The 20,845-nt window shown below is 42.3% G+C and overlaps 1 long non-coding RNA gene across 1 annotated transcript in view; it reads left to right on the forward strand.

Annotated features, from left to right (window-relative positions):
- LOC112230511 overlaps positions 1–14,714 on the forward strand; it is a 56,538-nt gene extending 41,824 nt beyond the window's left edge. Inside the window, exons 2-3 of the long non-coding RNA XR_002950375.1 lie at positions 13,729–13,794; positions 13,975–14,714. This is a non-coding gene — a long non-coding RNA (uncharacterized LOC112230511). The remainder of the gene's footprint in view (positions 1–13,728; positions 13,795–13,974) is intronic.
- The last annotated feature ends 6,131 nt before the right edge of the window (positions 14,715–20,845 follow it).

A 20,845-nucleotide genomic window follows, 5' to 3' on the forward strand; every position in this document is an offset into this window, starting at 1 on the left:
CAGTTAGATAGCAAATGTTCATTTTTTCCAAAAAGATTATTTGTGTAAGAGAAATGGCTCCATTTTGTTCATCACGTTTGGCTAAGAAAAAAAAATGAAAATGCAGTCACTTACAACGCCAAACTTTTTTCCAAATTAGCTCCATAACATCGACAGAAACATGGCAAACGTTGTTTAGAATCAATCCTCAAGGTGTTTTTCACTTATATATCAGTGGTGGCAGCTGGCTTCTCATCAGAAAACCCCAAAATACTGCAGCTGGAGATTATGCAATAATTGCGATGGAGGACACCAAGCGACCACCTGGTAAATGTAGTCTCTTATGGTCAATCTTCCAATGATATGCCTACAAATACGTCACAATGCTGCAGACACCTTGGGGAAAACGTGGAAAAGGTAAGCTGACTCCTAGCTCCTCCACAGCCATATAAGGAGTCATTGCCAGGAGGCGGTTTAAAAAAATGCGGCACTTCCTGATTGTATTTTTATCTGGGTTTTTTCTGTAACATCAGTTCTGTGGCACTCATATCTTTGCAGTTCTGGAAACGTCAGTGTTTTCTTTCCAAAGCTGTCAATTATATGCATAGTCGAGCATCTTTTCGTGACAAAATATCTTGTTTAAAACGGGAACGTTTTTCATCCAAAAATTAAAAGAGCGCCCCCTATATCGAAGAAGTTAACTGCCTTGTTTAGAGGCAGAACAACAGTAAGAACCTTGTCAGCTCAGGGATTTGATCTTGCAACGTTTTATTAGTCCAACGCTATGACCACTAGGCTACCTGCTAACGCAGAACAGATATGGCCCTTGGTTCACCCCAGACTTGACTGCCCTTGACCAGCACAAAAACATCCTGAGGCATTCTGCATTAGCATCGAATAGCCAAAATATTTTAAACTACTTTTGTAATACAACTTTAGGTAATTTTAAACGTTAATAATCGATCAAATTGAAGACGGGTCTATCTGTGTTCAATATAGGAAGACAACAAACCCCAAGCTACTTTTCAAGTCGTGCGCAACTCAACAGTGTTAAGCAGTTCCTAGTTGGCCCTACTTCTTCATTGCACAAATTAATAACCTCAACCAAATTCCAAAGACTGGTGAAATCCAGTGGAAGCGGTAGGAAATGAAAACAAGTTCCTGAGAAATATCGTTTGCCAATGAGAACGTAGTGAACAGACCGACCTCAAAAAAAATCTGAACGGTTAGTCCTCTGGGTTTTGCCTGCTACATAAGTCCCTTTATACTCACAGACATGATTCAAACAGTTTTAGAAACATCAGTGTTTTCTATCCAAATCTACTAATAATATGCATATCTTATGTTCTTTGCATGAGTAGCAGGAAGTTGAAATTGGGCACGCTATTTATCCAAAAGTGAAAATGCTGTGAAATCCTATACCTTAAGAAGTTAAACAGGTCACTGACCATTTCGAATCCCACCATACCTTCTCCACTATGCAATCTGGTTTCCGAGCTGGTCATGTGTGCACCTTAGCCACAATCAAGGTCCTGAACGATTTCATAACTGCCATCGATAAAAGACAGTACTGTGCAGCCGTCTTCATTGACCTGGCCAAGGCTTTCGATTCTGTCAATCACCTCATTCTTATCGGCAGACTCAATAGCCTTGGTTTCTCAAATGACTGGCTCGCCTGGTTCACCAACTACTTCTCAGACAGAGTTCAGTGTGTCAAATCGGAGGGCCTGTTGTCCGGACCTCTGGCAGTCTCTATGGGGTGCCATAGGGTTCAATTCTCGGGCCAACTCTTTTCTCTGTACATATCAATGATGTCGCTTTTGCTGCTGGTGATTCTCTGATCCACCTCTACTCAGATGACACCATTCTGTATACATCTGGACCTTCTTTTAACACTGTGTTAACAAACCTCCAAACGAGCTTCAATGCCATACAATACTCCTTCCGTGGCCTCCAACTGCTTTTAAATGCTAGTAAAACTAAATGCATGCTCTTCAACCGATTGCTGCACGCACCCGCGACCAGCATCACTACTCTGGACGGATCTGACTTAGAATATATGGAAAACTACAAATACCTAGGTGTCTGGTTAAACTGTAAACTCTCCTTCCAGCAGACTCACATTAAGCATCTCCAATCCAAAATTAAATCTAGAATCGGCTTCCTATTTCACACAACTCATGCTGCCAAACATACCTCTCGTAAAACTGACTATCCTACCGACCCTTGACTTTGGTCATTTAGAAAATAGTCTCCAACACTCTACTTAGCAAACTGTATGAAGTCTATCACAGTGCCATCCGTTTTGTCACGAAAGCCCCATATACTACCCACCACTGTAACCTGTATACTCTCGTTGGCTGGCCCTCGCTACATATTCGTCGCCAAACCCAGTGGCTCCCAGACATCTGTAAGGCTTTGCTAGGTAATGCCCCGCCTTATCTCAGATCACTGGTGACCATAGCAACACCCACCCATAGCACACGCTCCAGCAAGGATATATCACTGGTCATACCCAAAGCCAACACTTCCGCTCTGCTGCCAATGACTGGGACAAATTTCAAAAATCGCTGGAGACTTATCTCCCTCTCTAACTTTAAGCATTGTCTGTCAGAGCAGCTTACTGATCACTGTACCTGTACACAACCAATCTGTAAATAGCACACCCAACATCCTCATCCCCATATTGTTATTTATATTTTTGCTCTTTTGCACCCCAGTATCTCTACTTGCACATCTATCACTCCAGTGTTAATGCTAAATTGTAATTATTTCGCCTCTATGGCCTATTTATTGCCTTACCGCCCTAATCTTCTACATTTGCTTTGCTTTATCTTGCCCAGGTCGCAGTTGTAAATGAGAACTTGTTCTCAACTGGCCAACCTGGTTTAAATAAAGGTGAAATAAAAATATATATATTTTATTTTAAATCAGGAGACTGAAAAGATTTGGCATTGGTCCTCAGAACATTTCTACAGCTGCACCATTGAGAGCATCCTGTCTGGTTGCATCACTGCCTGGTATGGTAACTGCTCGGCCTCTGACCGCAAGGCACTGCAGAGGGTTGTGCGAAGTACATCACTGGGGCCAAGCTTCCTGCCATCCAGGACATCTATAGGCAGTGTCAGAGGAAGGCCCTAAAAATGGTCAAAGACTCCAGCCCCTCTAGTCGTAGACTGTTCTCTCTGCTTCCGCAGGGCAAGCAGGACCGGAGCGCCACGTCTAGGTCCAAGAGGCTTTATAACAGCTTCTACCCCTAAGCCATGACTCCTGAACATCTAATCAAATGGCTACCCAGACTCTTTGCATTGCCCCCCTCCCCTTTTACACCACTCCTACTCTCTGCTGTTATCATAGTCACTTTTATAACTCTTCCTACATGTACATATTACCTCAACTAACCGGTGCCCCCGCACATTCACTCTGTACCGGTACCACCCTGCATATAGTCTCGCTATTGTTATTTTATTGCTGCTCTTTAATTACTTGTTACTTTTATTTCTTATTCTTATTTTTATTTTTTTAAACTGCATTGTTCGTTAGGGGCTTGTAATAAGCATTTCACTGTAAGGTCTACACCTGCTGTATTCGGCGCATGTGACTAACATTGGATTTGATTTGAATAACCCAGCACTGCTCTTTTTAAAGAAAACAACCCAACTAAGTTACTCAATGCCTGTAACCCAGCAGTTGGGTCATCCAAAGAACCCAGCAGTGTGGCATTATGCACCAATTTCTCAAACCATGAAGCTGGGAGAGAACATGTCATGATGGTTAATCGATTTGTGCAAGACAGTAGTTTAATAGGCTAGTAAGTGTACTAGGCCTACTGAAATATATTAATGGGGCTGTCAACTGAGCCCAAAATGCACATTCAAATATTTGTCTCTAAACAGCCAACATTATAATAATATTATACGTTTTTGGCATGAATGTACTTAAATATACTGAACAAAAGAATAAAAACAACATGCAAAAATGTCAATTTTACTGAGTTACAGTTCAAATAAAGAAATCAGTTAATTGAAATAAATTCATTAGGCCCGTATCTATCAAGGGCGCAGCCATGGGTTGGCCTGGGAGGGCATAAGCCCACCCACTGGAGAGCCAAACCCAGTAAATCACAATTAGTTTCTCTCTAGAAAAGGGCTTTATTATACACAGAAATACTCCTCAGCAACCCCTCGGACGATCCCCCAGGTGAAGAACCCGGGTGTGGAGGTCCTGGGCTAGTGTGGTTACACGTGGTTTGCAGTTGTGAGGCCGGTTGGATGTACTGCCAAATTCTCTAAAACTATGTTGGATGTGGCTTATGGTAGAGAAATGAACAGCTCTGGTGGACATTCCTGCAGTAAACATGCCAATTTCATACTTCCTCAAAATTTGAGACATCTGTAGTATTGTGTTGTGTGACAAAACTATGCATTAAAGTGTCCTTTTATTGTCTCCAGCACAAGGTGTAATGATCATGCTGTTTAATCAGCTTCTTGATATGCCACACCTGTCAGGTGGAAGGATTATCTTGGCAAAGGAGAAATGCTCATTAACAGTGAGGTAAACAAATTTGTGAACAACATTTCAGAGAAATAAGCTTTTGTGCATATGTTACATTTCTAGGATATTTCATCTCAGCTCATGAAACATGGGACCAACACTTTACATGTTGCGTTTATATTTTTGTTCTGTATAATAATCCTACAGGTCAAAGGTGATATGCACATTGGCTACAGCTTCTCATGTCTACACTGATAATGACATGTTACCTCTTGGGGATGTTATTCGAAAACATAATGTTAACTTTCACTGCTATGCGGATGACACACAGCTGTACATTTCAATGAAACATGGTGAAGCCCCAAAATTGCCCTTGCTAGAAGCATGTGTTTCAGACATAAGGAAGTGGATGGCTGCAAACTTTCTACTTTTAAACTCGGACAAAACAGAGATGCTTGTTCTAGGTCCCAAGAAACAAAGAGATCTTCTGTTGAATCTGACAATTAATCTTAATGGTTGTACAGTCGTCTCAAATAAAACTGTGAAGGACCTCGGCGTTACTCTGGACCCTGATCTCTCTTTTGAAGAACATATCAAGACCATTTCAAGGACAGCTTTTTTCCATCTACGTAACATTGCAAAAATCAGAAACTTTCTGTCCAAAAATGATGCAGAAAAATTAATCCATGCTTTTGTCACTTCTAGGTTAGACTACTGCAATGCTCTACTTTCCGGCTACCCGGATAAAGCACTAAATAAACTTCAGTTGGTGCTAAATACGGCTGCTAGAATCCTGACTAGAAACAAAAAATTTGATCATATTACTCCAGTGCTAGCCTCTCTACACTGGCTTCCTGTCAAAGCAAGGGCTGATTTCAAGGTTTTACTGCTAACCTACAAAGCATTACATGGGCTTTCTCCTACCTCTCTGATTTGGTCCTGCCGTACATACCTACACGTACGCTACGGTCACAAGACGCAGGCCTCCTAATTGTCCCTAGAATTTCTAAGCAAACAGCAGAAGGCAGGGCTTTCTCCTATAGAGCTCCATTTTTATGGAACGGTCTGCCTACCCATGTCAGAGACGCAAACTCGGTCTCAACCTTTAAGTCTTTACTGAAGACTCATCTCTTCAGTTGGTCATATGATTGAGTGTAGTCTGGCCCAGGAGTGGGAAGGTGAACGGAAAGGCTCTGGAGCATCGAACCGCCCTTGCTGTCTCTGCCTGACCGGTTCCCCTCTTTCCACTGGGATTCTCTGCCTCTAACCCTATTACAGGGGCTGAGTCACTGGCTTACTGGGGCGCTCTCATGCCGTCCCTGGAAGGGGTGCGTCACCTGAGTGGGTTGATTCACGGATGTGGTCATCCTGTCTGGGTTGGCGCCCCCCCCTTGGGTTGTGCCATGGTGGAGATCTTTGTGGGCTATACTCAGCCTTGTCTCAGGATGGTAAGATGATGGTTGAAGATATCCCTCTAGTGGTGTGGGGGCTGTGCTTTGGCAAAGTGGGTGGGGTTATATCCTTCATGTTTGGCCCTGTCCGGGGGTGTCCTCGGATGGGGCCACAGTGTCTCCTGACCCCTCCTGTCTCAGCCTCCAGTATTTATGCTGCAGTAGTTTGTGTCGGGGGGCTAGGGTCAGTTTGTTATATCTGGAGTACCTCTCCTGTCCTATTCGGTGGCTCTAAGTGTGCGTTCTCTAATTCTCTCTTTCTCTCTCTCTCTCTCTCGGAGGACCTGAGCCCTAGGACCATGCCCCAGGACTACCTGACATGATGACTCCTTGCTGTCCCCAGTCCACCTGGCCGTGCTGCTGCTCCAGTTTCAACTGTTCTGCCTTATTATTATTCGACCATGCTGGTCATTTATGAACATTTGAACATCTTGGCCATGTTCTGTTATAATCTCCACCCGGCACAGCCAGAAGAGGACTGGCCACCCCACAGCCTGGTTCCTCTCTAGGTTTCTTCCTAGGTTTTGGCCTTTCTAGGGAGTTTTTCCTAGCCACCGTGCTTCTACACCTGCATTGCTTGCTGTTTGGGGTTTTAGGCTGGGTTTCTGTACAGCACTTTGAGATGTCAGCTGATGTACGAAGGGTTATATAAATAAATTTGATTTGATGAGGGAAGCAGCAGAAAATGTAATTTAATGATACTTTTAATTAGACTACATAAAGATGGTCACAAGAAAGAAAGCCCATTGCCTGTAGCTCCCCGCACATCAACACCATCAGCAATCTGAGCTGGAGGCCAAAAATCCTGAATCCTGGGCGGTGTGTGCCGTTAGGCCTGGAGAGAAGCAAAAGTAATTCCACTACCCGAGAATGGCAAAGTACCCTTTACTGGTTTGAACAGCCTGCTACCGACCCTTTTAGTAAGCTTTTGGAGATTTTTTTTGGCGTTGACCGGATATAATGCTACTTCACAGTAAATAAATTAACAGACTTAGTTGGAAGGGCACTCAACATGTATGAGACTGACACAAATGACTGATAATTGGCTGAAAGAAATTGATAAGAAGATTGTGGGAGCTGTTTTGTTAGACTTCAGAGAGAGCTTTTGATGTTATCGATAATAATCTGGTGCTGAAAGAAAATATGTATTATGGCCTTACATCCTATGCCATATCATGGATTGAGTGTTAGCTATCTAACAGAACATAGAAAGGCTCTATTTTCTGCTGGCATCAAGGCAGCGCTAGTTCAAACGCAAGTTAGTTTCCAATTTCGTCATGTAAAAACGGCCATTTTCCAGCCTTTAAAGCCAGTTTCGGCAATTTGCCTACCTTATATCAGCTCGCTTGTGCTCAGATGGGAGGGGTGGAAATATTTGAGGTGGGTCCTTAAAAACATAATCCAAAGCGCTAATTTCAGACAGCGCTGTTAGGGATATTTAAAACCAACCAAAAGTTGGTTTTAGTGGTAACAGTCAGTTATGGCATGGATTTTGACAGCATAAACACAGCCTATCCAGCCGTGACGCACACTGCCCATATGCGCATGAAACAACAGTAGCCTAAAGTGCTTATTGTGCCTGTATACTTTGTAATTAGAAACATAAAATGTATGTTTTTTCCAATTTAATTAAAACCAAGCATGGCCTCCTTTCCTCTCAATTAAGGCTTTTTTTGTCCTGCCCAATGCAAGTAGTCAAGACTGTCGATAAAGGGTTTGGCTCCTGAGACTGCTTAGAAATAAACATGAATCACCAAAGCTTTATTAAAATATCAAGTTTGAGAGGAGTAAAACAGTGAGCTGACATTACCTTTTTATCTATGCATTGTAGGCAGGCCCACATTATTTTAGCCATGCAGGTCACGTTTTGGACGTGCGTAAAACCCCCTCCATGACGTAGGCTTTGTGTTCATGTCCATCATGAAATGAGAGATGAGAACCTTGCTAAATACCGGTGAACCTTGTATTCATAAGTTATCTGTTACCTGTAAAATTTCTTGTTTTTCTGTTTCATATGTTGAAAAGCCAGCCCTCCATTATGCCTACTACATTTAATTTTTCTTACCTATATTTAACCAGTTATGCATTAGGGGGCGCTATTAAAATTTTGGTATGAAAAACGTTCCCGTTTTAAACAAGATATTTTGTCACGAAAAGATGCTCGACTATGCATATAATTGACAGCTTTGGAAAGAAAACACACTGACGTTTCCAAAACTGCAAAGATATTGTCTGTGAGTGCCACAGAACTGATGTTACAGGCGAAACCCAGATAAAAATCCAACCAGGAAGTGCCACATTTTTTAAAACCGCCTCGTGCCAATGACTCCTTATATGGCTGTGAATGAGCTACGAATGAGCTTACGTTTTCCACGTATTCCCCAAGGTGTCTACAGCATTGTGACGTCTTTTTACGCATTTCCCTTGAAGAATAGCCGTAAGGGACCATATATAGCAAGTGGTCACATGGTGTCTCCCGCAGAAAATCTTGCGTAAAATACTGAGGTAGCCATTTTTCCAATCGCTTCGTATGAGAAACCAATTGCCTCAACGGATATATTATCGAATATATGTTAAAAACACCTTGAGGGCGTTATAGTTGTAGCATTTTTCGGTCGATTTCTCAGCCAAGCATGATGAACAAACGGGAGCTATTTCGCCTACAAAAATATTTTTGGAAAAAGGGAACATTTGCTATCTAACTGGGAGTCTCCTGAGTGAAAGCATCTGAGGTTCTTCAAAGGTAAATGATTTAATTTGGTTGCTTTTCTTATTTTCGTGAAAATGTTGCCTGCTGCCAGCAGAGCCTAGCATAGCATTATGCCATGATAAACTTACACAAATGCTTGTCTAGCGTTGGCTGTAACGCATATTTTGAAAATCTGAGATGACAGTGTTAACAAAAGGCTAAGCTTGTGTTTGAATATATTTATTTCATTTCATTTGCGATTTTCATGAGTAGGAAAAGTTACTAGGGGTATTTATGTCCGCTGTGTTATGCTAATTCGTTTGAGGCTATGATTACGATCCCGGATCCGGGATTGCTCGTCGCAAGAGGTTTTAACTAGGCAACAAATTCTTATTTTCAATGACTGCCTAGGAGCAGTGGGTTAACTGCCTGTTCAGAGGCAGAATGACAGATTTGTACCTTGTCAGCCCTGGGGTTTGGACTTGCAACCTTGCGGTTACTAGTCCAACGCTCTAACCACTACCCTGCCGCCCCATAGAAGGCTGGTTCAACCGCAATTTGTGTCTTTTTTTTATCCTGGCGATTTTATGCTTGCGTTACATTTTACATGCATTTATTGTTATTTAAGAAAACGGATTGCTTGTTTTTCAGAAAATGTTATTACAACCGAACTTATCAGAGTGATTCACCTTCCTGGTTTTATGGGTGCAACTTCCATGAAGTGCATACAATGCAACTTCTGGGCATGTGTGAAAGCGATCTGATATGTAAGATTGTTCCGATTATGATCATAAAACATAGGACTATTTGGGAGAAGTACAACGGTAAGTGGACATTCTCCCTTTCCATTTATAATGGATCTTTGTCCAGCTACTGTGAAAAGTTTGGATGTGCGTAAAACCCTCCATGGTCTGCGTTGTTTAAATATTATATGCCAAAGGGGAGAAATAATGGTGCCTGTAAGTGTGACATACTGTATTTAAAACAAGTTGATGTTTCGTTTTGTTTATAATTTGATTCAAATAATTTGTTCTCTTTTTAGGCCTTACCAATAATTAATTGAATCTTGCTTATTGACAATGTGTGTCATGTTCATGCTCAGCCATTGTGTAATTTAAAGTAGGTCTAGCCCTTACAGTGGCTTGCGAAAGTATTCATCTCCCTTAGCATTTTTATATTTTGTTGCCTTACAACCTGCAATGAAAATTGATTTTTTTTGTTGGTTTGTATCAATTGATTTACACAACATACCTACCACTTTGAAGATGCTAAATATTTTTGGGGTGACACAAACAAGAAACAAGACAAACAGAACATTTGAGCATGCATAACTATTCACACCCCCCAAAGTCAATACTTTGTAGAGCCACCTTTTGCAGCAATTACAGCTGCAAGTCTCTTGGGTTATGTCTCTATAAGCTTGGCACATCTAGCCACTGGGGTTTTTGCCCATTCTTCAAGGCAAAACTGCTCTAGCTCCTTCAAGATGGATGGGTTCCGCTGGTGTACAGCAATCTTTAAGTCATACCACAGATTCTCAATTGGATTGAGGTCTGGGCATTGACTAGGCCATTCCAAGAAATTTAAATGTTTCCCCTTAAGCGACTTGAGTGTTGCTTTAGCAGTGTGCTTAGGGTCATTGTCCTGCTGGAAGGTGAACCTCTGTCACAGTCTCAAAACTCTGGAAGAATGAAACAGGTTTCCCTCAATTGTATTTAGCGCCATCCATCATTCCTTCAATTCTGGCCAGTTTCCCAGTCCCTGCCGATGAAAAACATACCCACAGCATGATGCTGCCACCACCATACTTCACTGTGAGGATGTTATTCTCGGGGTGATGAGAGGTGTTGGGTTTGCGCCAGACATATAATTTTCCTTGATGGCCAAAAAAATTAATTTGAGTCTCATCTGACCAGAGTACCTTCTTCCATATGTTTGGGGAATCTCCCACATGCATTTTGGCGAACACCAATGTGTTTGCTTATTTGTTTATTCATGCAATTACTTTTTTATGGCCACTCTTCGGTAAAGTCCAGCCCTGTGGAGTGTATGGCTTAAGGTGGTCCTATGGACAGATACTCCAATTTCCACTGTGGAGCTTTGCAGCTCCTTCAGGGTTATCTTTGGTCTCTTTGTTGCCTCCCTGAGTTATACCCTCCTTGCCCGGACTGGGAGTTTTGGTGGGCAGCCATCACTTGGCAGGTTTGTTGTGGTGCCATATTCTTACATTTTTTTGATAATGGATTTAATGATGTTCTGTGGGATGCTAAAAGTTTTGGATATTTGTTTATAACCCAACCCTGATCTGTACTTCTCCACAACGTTTTTCCTGAACTGTTTGGAGAGCTCCTTGGTCTTCATGGAGCCGTTTGCTTGGTGATGCCCTTTGCTTCGTGGTGTTGCAAACTCTGGGGCCTTTCAGAACAGGTGTATATACCTGTATACTGATGTCATGTGACACTTAGATTGCACACATGGACTTTTTTAAAACTAATTATGTGACTTCTGGAGGTAATTTGTTGCACCAGATTTTATTTAGGGGCTTCATAGCAAATACATGTACCACTTTTCCATTTTTTAAAACTTTTTTAAACCAGTTATTTTTTCAATTTAATTACACAAAATAGTCCAACTTGGTGAATGTCCATTACATGAAATCCAAACAAAAATTACAGGTTGAAATGCAACAAAATAGGAAAAATGCCAAGGGGGATGAACAGCTTTGCAAGGCACTGTACCCTTAGCTTAGTAGTGAGCTTTGTGGGCACTATGGTGTTGAATGCTGAGCTGTAGTCAATGAACAGCATTCTCACGTAGGTGTTCCTGTTGTCCAGGTGGGAAAGGGCAGTGTGGAGTGTGATTCAGATTGCATCATCTGTGGATCTGTTGCGATGTATGCAAGTTTGAGTGGGTCTAGGGTATCCGGGAGGATGCTGTTGATGTGAGCCATGACCAGCCTTTCAAGCAATTCATGGCTACCGACGTGAGTGCTACAGGGCAGTAATAGTTTAGGCAGGTTACCTTCGCTTCCTTGACACAGGGACTATGGTGGTCTGCATGAAACATTTATTGATTACAGCTTCAGGGAGAGGGCGAAAATGTAATTGAAGACACTTGCCAGTTGGTCAGTGCATGCTTTGAGTACACGTCCTGGTAATCCGTCTGGCCCAGTGGCTTTGTGAATGTTGACCTGTTTAAAAGTCTTGCTCACATCGGCTACCGAGAGCGTGATCACACAGTCATCCAGAACAGCTGGTGCTCTCATGCATGCTTCAGTGTTGCTTGCCTCGAAGCGAGCATAAAAGTTATTTAGCTCCTCTGGTAGGCTCGCATCACTGGGTAGGCTCACGTCACTGGGGAGCTCGCGTCTGGGTTTCCCTTTGTGGTCTGTAATAGTTTTCAAGCCCTGCCCCATCCAACGAGCGTCAGAGCCGGTGTTGTAAGATTCCACCGTAGTCCTGTATTGACGCTTTGCTTGTTTGATGGTTCACCTGAGGGCATAGCGGGATTTCTTATAAGGGTCCGGATTAGTGTCCCACTCCTTGAAAGCGTCAGCTCTAGCCTTTAGCTCGATGCGGATGTTACCTGTAATCCATGGCTTCTGGTTGGGATATGTACATACGGTCACTGTGGGGACTATGTCGTCGATGCACTTATTGATGAAGCCGATGACTGAGGTGGTGTACTCCTCAATACTATTGAATGAATCCTGGAACATATTCCAGTCTGTCTAGCAAAACAGTCCTGTAGCGTAGCATCCCCATCTGTCCAGCGAGTCACTGGTACTTCCTGCTTTAGTTTTTGCTTGTAAGCAGGAATCAGGAAGATAGAATTATGGTCAGATTTGCTAAATGGAGGGCGGGGAAGAGCTTTGGATGCGTCTCTGTGTGTGGAGTAAAGGTCATCTAGAGTTTTCTTTCCTGTGGTTGCACATGTGACATGCTGGTAAAAGTTATGTAAAACTGATTTAAGTTTGGCTGCATTAAAGTCCCCGGACACTAGGAGCGCCACTTCTGGATTAGCATTTTCCTGTTTGCTTATGGCCATGTAGAGACATGATATTCTGGATATTCTGATGTTTTTTGAGTCAGTATAGCCATATACACTACCGTTCAAAAGTTTGGGGTCACTTAGAAATGTCCTGGTTTTTTAAATAAAGGCACATTTTTTATCCATTAAAATATCATAAAATTGATCAGAAATACACCAGTCTCAACGTCAACAGTGAGGAGGCGACTCAGAATGCTGGCCTTCTAGGCAGAGTTGCAAAGTAAAAGTCATATCTCAGACTGGCTGATAAAAAAAGAAAAGATTAAGATGGGAAAAGGAACACAGACACTGGACAGAGGAACTCTACCTAGAAGGCCAGCATCCTGGAGTCGCCTCTTCACTGTTGACATTGAGACTGGTGTTTTGCGGGTACTATTTAATGAAGCTGCCAGTTGAGGACTTGTGAGGCGTCTGTTTCTCAGACTAGACACACTAATGTACTTTTCCTCTTGCTCAGTTGTGCACCAGGGCCTCCCACTCTTTCTATTCTGTTTAGAGCCAGTTTGTGTTCTGTGAAGGGAGTAGTACACAGCGTTGTACGGGATCTTCAGTTTCATGGCAATTTCTCGCATGGAGTAGCCTTCATTTCTCAGAACAAGAATAGACTGACAAGTTTCAGAAGAAAGTTATTTCTGGCCATTTTGAGCCTGTAATTGAACCCACAAATGCTAAAGGCCAGCTTTATTGCCTCTTTAATCAGTACAACAGTTTTGAGATGTGCTAACATAATTGCAAAGGGTTTTCTAATGATCAATTAGCATTTTAAAATTATACTTGGATTAGCGAACACAACGTGCCATATGAACACAGGAGTGATGGTTGCTGATTTAGGGCCTCTGTATGCCTATGTACATATTCCATAAAAATCTGCCGTTTCCAGCTACAATAGTCATTTACAACATTAACAATGTCTACACTGTATTGCTGATCAATTTGATGTTATTTTAATGATCTGTCAGTTTCCTAGCTAATTCCATACTTTTCACACTGACAAGGTATAAACGGCTCTACAGGTTAAACTGTCACGGTGCACAGTTAATAACAATGTTCATCATGTCTTAGCAGGATCGGATGGTGACAGGTGTCACAGCATGCTCAGAAAGCCAGGGAAGACCAGTCTACGGAGCTCAGGTGAATTTTGCAGTATATTATAACCATCAGAAAATGACTACAAAGTTCCATTTTGAGTTGATGGGTAGCCTACAGTCTGGGATTTGGGAAAAATTTTAATTTAAATAAATGACCCATTGGTTCTAATATAATGTATAAATGTATACCAAGGTAATTCTTTGTCATGCCTCATCTGAGCAGGATCAGATAGCGACAGCGGTCTCAGCAGGGTCAGGCAACCTGGGAAGAACAGACTGTGACGGCGCTGAGGTGACCTTTTGCAGATACAACGCTTTATTCTTTCTATTTAGTAAACACTGGACAAGCCAGAAGCTTCAAAGATTAAAACTATATTTAACGACAGTCTAACAAGCCTCTAAAGTTGATTTCCAAACTGTATCCAGGGTTGATATAGACTTTTCTGAAGACACAAAACATGTTAAACAAACATTTCAGGAAGACCTGGGAGACACTATTGATGATGATTAATGGATACAAATATGTTTGAATGCCCAGTCATGTTCATATACTCTCAGACATAAATGACTGCAGTTTAAGACCATTGTTAGGTTCTTATTTTTCAGAGTAAATAAATCACGGACACTAAAGAAGCGTTAACCAAGTTTAACCATTCCAAAATGTTCTGTACAGCTGTAATTCAGACAGCTAAACATTTCTACCATCACAGATATATATCCCACTTAAGACACTCCTCTTTCTCTCCAATCCTTACATCTTATGGTTCCACAGGAAGAGCGTAGTAAACCTTTATTACTCCCTTCAGGGGATCTGACCTCACCTCCTGACCTCAACCCCTCCTTCGCCTAGTCCACAGATGTCCGTCTGTCTCCCCTATAGCAATCCTTTGATCTCCTCCCATCCACCCAGCACATTCCACAGCCACTCTGTCTTTCTACAGATCTCACTCCTTAACCTCTAGCGTCGAGCAATCCCGTATCCGGGAGCGTAATCATAGCCTCAAGCTCATTACATTAAACAATGTATACGAAATGCTTCAGTCTGGTTTTAGACCCCATCATAGCACTGAGACGGCACTTGTGAAGGTGGTAAATGACATTTTAATGGCATCGGACCGAGGCCCTGCATCTGTCCTCGTGCTCCTAGACCTTAGTGCCGCTTTTGATACCATCGATCACCACATTCTTTTGGAGAGATTGGAAACCCAAATTGGTCTACACGGACAAGTTCTGGCCTGGTTTAGATCTTATCTGTCGGAAAGATATCAGTTTGTCTCTGTGAATGGTTTGTCCTCTGACAAATCAACTGTAAATTTCGGTGTTCCTCAAGGTTCCGTTTTAGGACCACTATTGTTCTCACTATATATTTTACCTCTTGGGGATGTTATTCGAAAACATAATGTAAACTTTCACTGCTATGCGGATGACACACAGCTGTACATTTCAATGAAACATGGTGAAGCCCCAAAATTGCCCTCGCTAGAAGCATGTGTTTCAGACATAAGGAAGTGGATGGCTGCAAATTTTCTACTATTAAACTCGGACAAAACAGAGATGCTTGTTCTAGGTCCCAAAAAACAAAGAGATATTCTGTTGAATCTGACAATTAATCTTAATGGTTGTACAGTCGTCTCAAATAAAACTGTGAAGGACCTCGGCGTTACTCTGGACCCTGATCTCTCTTTTGAAGAACATATCAAGACCATTTCAAGGACATCTTTTTTCCATCTACGTAACATTGCAAAAATCAGAAACTTTCTGTCCAAAAATGATGCAGAAAAATTAATCCATGCTTTTGTCACTTCTAGGTTAGACTACTGCAATGCTCTATTTTCCGGCTACCCGGATAAAGCACTAAATAAACTTCAGTTAGTGATAAATACGGCTGCTAGAATCCTGACTAGAACCAAAAAATTTGATCATATTACTCCAGTGCTAGCCTCTCTACACTGGCTTCCTGTCAAAACAAGGGCTGATTTCAAGGTTTTACTGCTAACCTACAAAGCATTACATGGGCTTGCTCCTACCTATCTCTCTGATTTGGTCCTGCCGTACATACCTACACGTACGCTACGGTCACAAGACGCAGGCCTCCTAATTGTCCCTAGAATTTCTAAGCAAACAGCTGGAGGTAGGGCTTTCTCCTATAGAGCTCCATTTTTATGGAACGGTCTGCCTACCCATGTCAGAGACGCAAACTCGGTCTCAACCTTTAAGTCTTTACTGAAGACTCATCTCTTCAGTTGGTCATATGATTGAGTGTAGTCTGGCCCAGGAGTGGGAAGGTGAACGGAAAGGCTCTGGAGCAACGAACCGCCCTTGCTGTCTCTGCCTGGCCGGTTCCCCTCTTTCCACTGGGATTCTCTGCCTCTAACCCTATTACAGGGGCTGGGTCACTGGCTTACTGGGGCTCTCTCATGCCGTCCCTGGAGGGGGTGCGTCACCTGAGTGGGTTGATTCACTGTTGTGGTCATCCTGTCTGGGTTGGCGCCCCCTGGGTTGTGCCGTGGCGGAGATCTTTGTGGGCTATACTCAGCCTTGTCTCAGGATGGTAAGTTGGTGGTTGAAGATATCCCTCTAGTGGTGTGGGGGCTGTGCTTTGGCAAAGTGGGTGGGGTTATATCCTTCCTGTTTGGCCCTGTCCGGGGTGACCTCGGATGGGGCCACAGTGTCTCCTGACCCCTCCTGTCTCAGCCTCCAGTATTTATGCTGCAGTAGTTTATGTGTCGGGGGCTGGGGTCAGTTTGTTATATCTGGAGTACTTCTCCTGTCCTATTCGGTGTCCTGTGTGAATCTAAGTGTGCGTTCTCTAATTCTCTCCTTCTCTCTTTCTTTCTCTCTCTCGGAGGACCTGAGCCCTAGGACCTGAGCTCCAGGACTACCTGACATGATGACTCCTTGCTGTCCCCAGTCCACCTGGCCATGCTGCTGTTCCAGTTTCAACTGACCTGAGCCCTAGGACCATGCCCCAGGACTACCTGACATGATGACTCCTTGCTGTCCCCAGTCCACCTGGCCATGCTGCTGCTCCAGTTTCAACTTCCACCTGACTGTGCTGCTGCTCCAGTTTCAACTGTTCTGCCTTATTATTATTCGACCATGCTGGTCATTTATGAACATTTGCACATCTTGGCCATGTTCTGTTATAATCTCCACCCGGCACAGCCAGAAGAGGACTGGCCACCCCACATAGCCTGGTTCCTCTCTAGGTTTCTTCCTAGGTTTTGGCCTTTCTAGGGAGTTTTTCCTAGCCACCGTGCTTCTACACCTGCATTGCTTGCTGTTTGGGGTTTTAGGCTGGGTTTCTGTACAGCACTTTGAGATATCAGCTGATGTACGAAGGGCTATATAAATAAATTTGATTTGATTACCATAACGCAATGGTTCCTATTCATGAAAATCGCAAATGAAATGAAATACATATATTGAAACACAAGCTTAGCCTTTTGTTAACAACACTGTCATCTCAGATTTTCAAAATATGCTTTAACCAAAGCTACACAAGCATTTGTGTAAGAGTATTGATAGCCTAGCATAGCATTAAGCCTAGCATTCAGCAGGCAACATTTTCACAAACAAGAAGAGCAATAAAATAAATAATTTACCTTTGAAGAACTTCGGATGTTTTCAATGACGAGACTCTCAGTTAGATAGCAAATGTTCATTTTTTCCAAAAAGATTATTTGTGTAAGAGAAATAGCTCAGTTTTCTTCATCACGTTTGGCTAAGAAAAACAAACAAAAATGCAGTCAACACAACGCCGAACTGCAGACACCTTGGTGCTGCAGACACCTTGGGGAAGACATGGAAAAGGTAAGCTGACTCCTAGCTCCTCCACAGCCATATAAGGAGTCATTGCCATGAGGCAGTTTCAAAAAATGCGGCACTTCCTGATTGTATTTTTATCTGGGGTTTTTTCTGTAACATCAGTTCTGTGGCACTCACAGACAATATCTTTGCAGTTTTGGAAATGTCAGAGTGTTTTCTTTCGAAAGCTGTCAATTATATGCATAGTCGAGCATCTTTTCGTGACAAAATATCTTGTTTAAAATAGCGCCCCCTATATCCAAGAAGTTAAAATACTATGCATCTGATCTATCATGTCTTTAATATCTCAATGTTCAAAATGTCGAATCCAACACCATCCAAAGAACATACTAAACTCAGCAAAAAAAGTTATGTCCCTTTTTCAGGACCCTGTCTTTCAAAGATAATTTGGAAAAATTCAAATGACTTCACAGATATTCATTGTAAAGGGTATAAGCACTGTTTCCCATGCTTGTTCAATGAACCATAAACAATTAATGAACATGCACATGGTCGAACATGCACACGGTCGTTAAGACACGAACAGCTTAAAGACGGTAGGCAGTTAAGGTCACAGTTATGAAAACTTAGGACACTAAAGAGGCCTTTCTACTGACTCTGAAAAACACCAAAAGAAAGATGCCCAGGGTTCCTGCTCATCTGCGTGATCGTGCCTTAGGCATGCTGCAAGGAGGCATGAGGACTGCAGATGTGGCCAGAGCAATAAATTGCAATGTCCGCACTGTGAGACGCCTAAGACAGCTACAGGGAGACAGGAAGGACAGCTGATCGTCCTCGCAGTGGCAGACCACGTGTAACAACACCTGCACAGGATCGGTACATACGAACATCACAACTGCGGGACAGGTACAGGATTGCAACAACAACTGCCCGAGTTACACCAGGAACGCACAATCCTTCCATCAGTGCTCAGACTGTCTGCTATAGGCTGAGAGAGGCTGGACTGAGGGATTTGAAGGTGGAGGGTCCATCATGGTCTGGGGCGGTGTGTCACAGCATCATTGGGCTGAGCTTGTTGTCATTGCAGGCAATTGCAACGCTGTGCGTTACAGGGAAACATCCTCCTCCCTCATGTGGTACCTTTCCCGCAGGCTCATCCTGACATGACCCTCCAGCATGACAATGCCACCAGCCATACTGCTCATTCTGTGCATTTCCTGCAAGACAGGAATGTCAGTGTTCTCCCATGGACAGCAAAAGCCTGGATCTCAATCCAATTGAGCATGTCTGGGACATCTTGGATCGGAGGGTGAGGGCCAGGGCCATTCACCCCAGAAATGTCTAGGAACTTGCAGGTGCCTTGGTGGAAGAGTGGGGCAAGATTTCACAGCAAGAACTTGCTAATCTGGTGTGGTCCACGAGGAGGAGGTGCACTGCAGTACTTAATGTAGCTGGTGGCTACTTTTGACCCCCCTTTGTTCAGGGACACATTATTCCATTTCTGTTCATCACATGTCTGTGGAACTTGTTCAGTTTATGTCTCAGTTGTTGAATCTTATGTTCATACAAATATTTGCACATGTTAAGTTTGCTGAAAATAAACGCAGTTGACAGTGAGGGGCTGTTTCTTTTTTTGCTGAGTTTATATGCCAGTGAAACTGAAAATCATCCACTCAGAAATGTAATTCCTCTGCTGTAGGTGTAAAACACAAAAGGGGACATATTTGCATAGTTTATGATCGTGTGAAGGCTGGCTAAATTCTGGTAAAATGTATATTCTTTTATCGCAGCATGTCCGCTGATTCTCTTCTCCCTGTTTTTGTTTGCTTGGAAATGTTGACACTGTAGACTGTTATCAGAACAAACGGTGTAACATATCATTTATAGTGGCTAAAAAATGCATTACCATCAATTAAGTTGGTTACCCTCCCACAATGTCACAATGGCAGAAATGTTGATTTATGTATCACTAGTTTTGATTTGTTACAAGATTAAGGGTATACTGTGCAACTTTCATTAGGTCTGGGTGCCTTATATGGAATTCTGTATGATAGTCTGATAGTAGACTATTTCTGATTGTCTAAACTCAACATCACTAATGAGCTGTGGAGCTTCTCACCCAAAAAATATTCAACTCAAACAGCAAGTAAACAAAGTCTGTTATTAGAATGAATTGAGAATGACAGTAGTTCCTGAAAGTATTTGAGTAATATTTCCAGCATTCTCTCTTTCGATAACCACTTGGCATGAAAATGAAAAAATGTAATGCTCTGATCCAGTGGAAACATTATAAAATACCTGATTACTCCTTATCCCCTCCTTATCCCTTGCACAAATAGCCTACAGCTGTGTCTGTCCTGAGCTCATTAGCGCGGAAAACTCTGAGGGTACAGAATATTTGATACAATGTTTCAAGTTGATGGTTCGAGTCGGGGCGACCCAGTTGATAGTTGATACAATGTTTTGAGTTTGTTGCAGACAAGCCATGCGTAGCCAATGTGATTTATATGATAATTATTTTTATCAGGATATTTTCTACCTGCAGGCTGCAATGTTTATATGTGTTGGCTTTATGTAGACTATTCTTACATCATTTTAATTTAGATTGTAGATTAACCACAGACAATGATTTTGAGAAACCTATTATAAATTAAATTTATCCGGAACAGGTTTTTTTTCTTCTTGTTAGGCTATCTCAATCTCTGACTCCTCCTTGAGTCATTTGAGTGTGTTCATTATTTAATCAAACAACATGCTTAATAAAGCATTTGACACGTTCAATACATATAGAGCATTTTATTCAAACACATACGGTGTGTCCACAGTATATATGGAAAAATGCACGTAAAAAAATTGAGACTATTCGATTGGTCGAAAGAAAAGACTACTCTTGGTCAACCAAGATTGTTTTGTAGAAATGCAGGAAATGAGCTTTAGATGCACAAAACAATTCTGAGGGTTGACCCCCAGACTCCCTGCCAGGTTAGGTCGTGTCCCCCCACCCCCCACACACTTCTAAAACAAAAGTTGCACCACTGTGTGTGCACAATACTGAGCTTATAATGTGAATAAATAATAGTTTATCAACATTTTTAGCTAAACGTTCTGATGTCTTCCATCACTCTTGTTGTGTTGTAACATTGGATATGGCACAAATATCTGTCAGGTAGGCTATAAAAGTAGTAACGATTTGATCAATCGACTCAAATTGTGATTTCAGAAATATCAAGAAACGAGGGAGAAAAATCCCAGGAAAATGGACTGGTGCTCAAAGAGGTAGGACATCTAGGCTTATAAATATCAATCTTGAACAGGATGATCTATTT

Source organism: Oncorhynchus tshawytscha, linkage group LG01 (genome assembly GCF_018296145.1).
Source record: "Oncorhynchus tshawytscha isolate Ot180627B linkage group LG01, Otsh_v2.0, whole genome shotgun sequence".
NCBI classification, from domain to species: domain Eukaryota; kingdom Metazoa; phylum Chordata; class Actinopteri; order Salmoniformes; family Salmonidae; genus Oncorhynchus; species Oncorhynchus tshawytscha.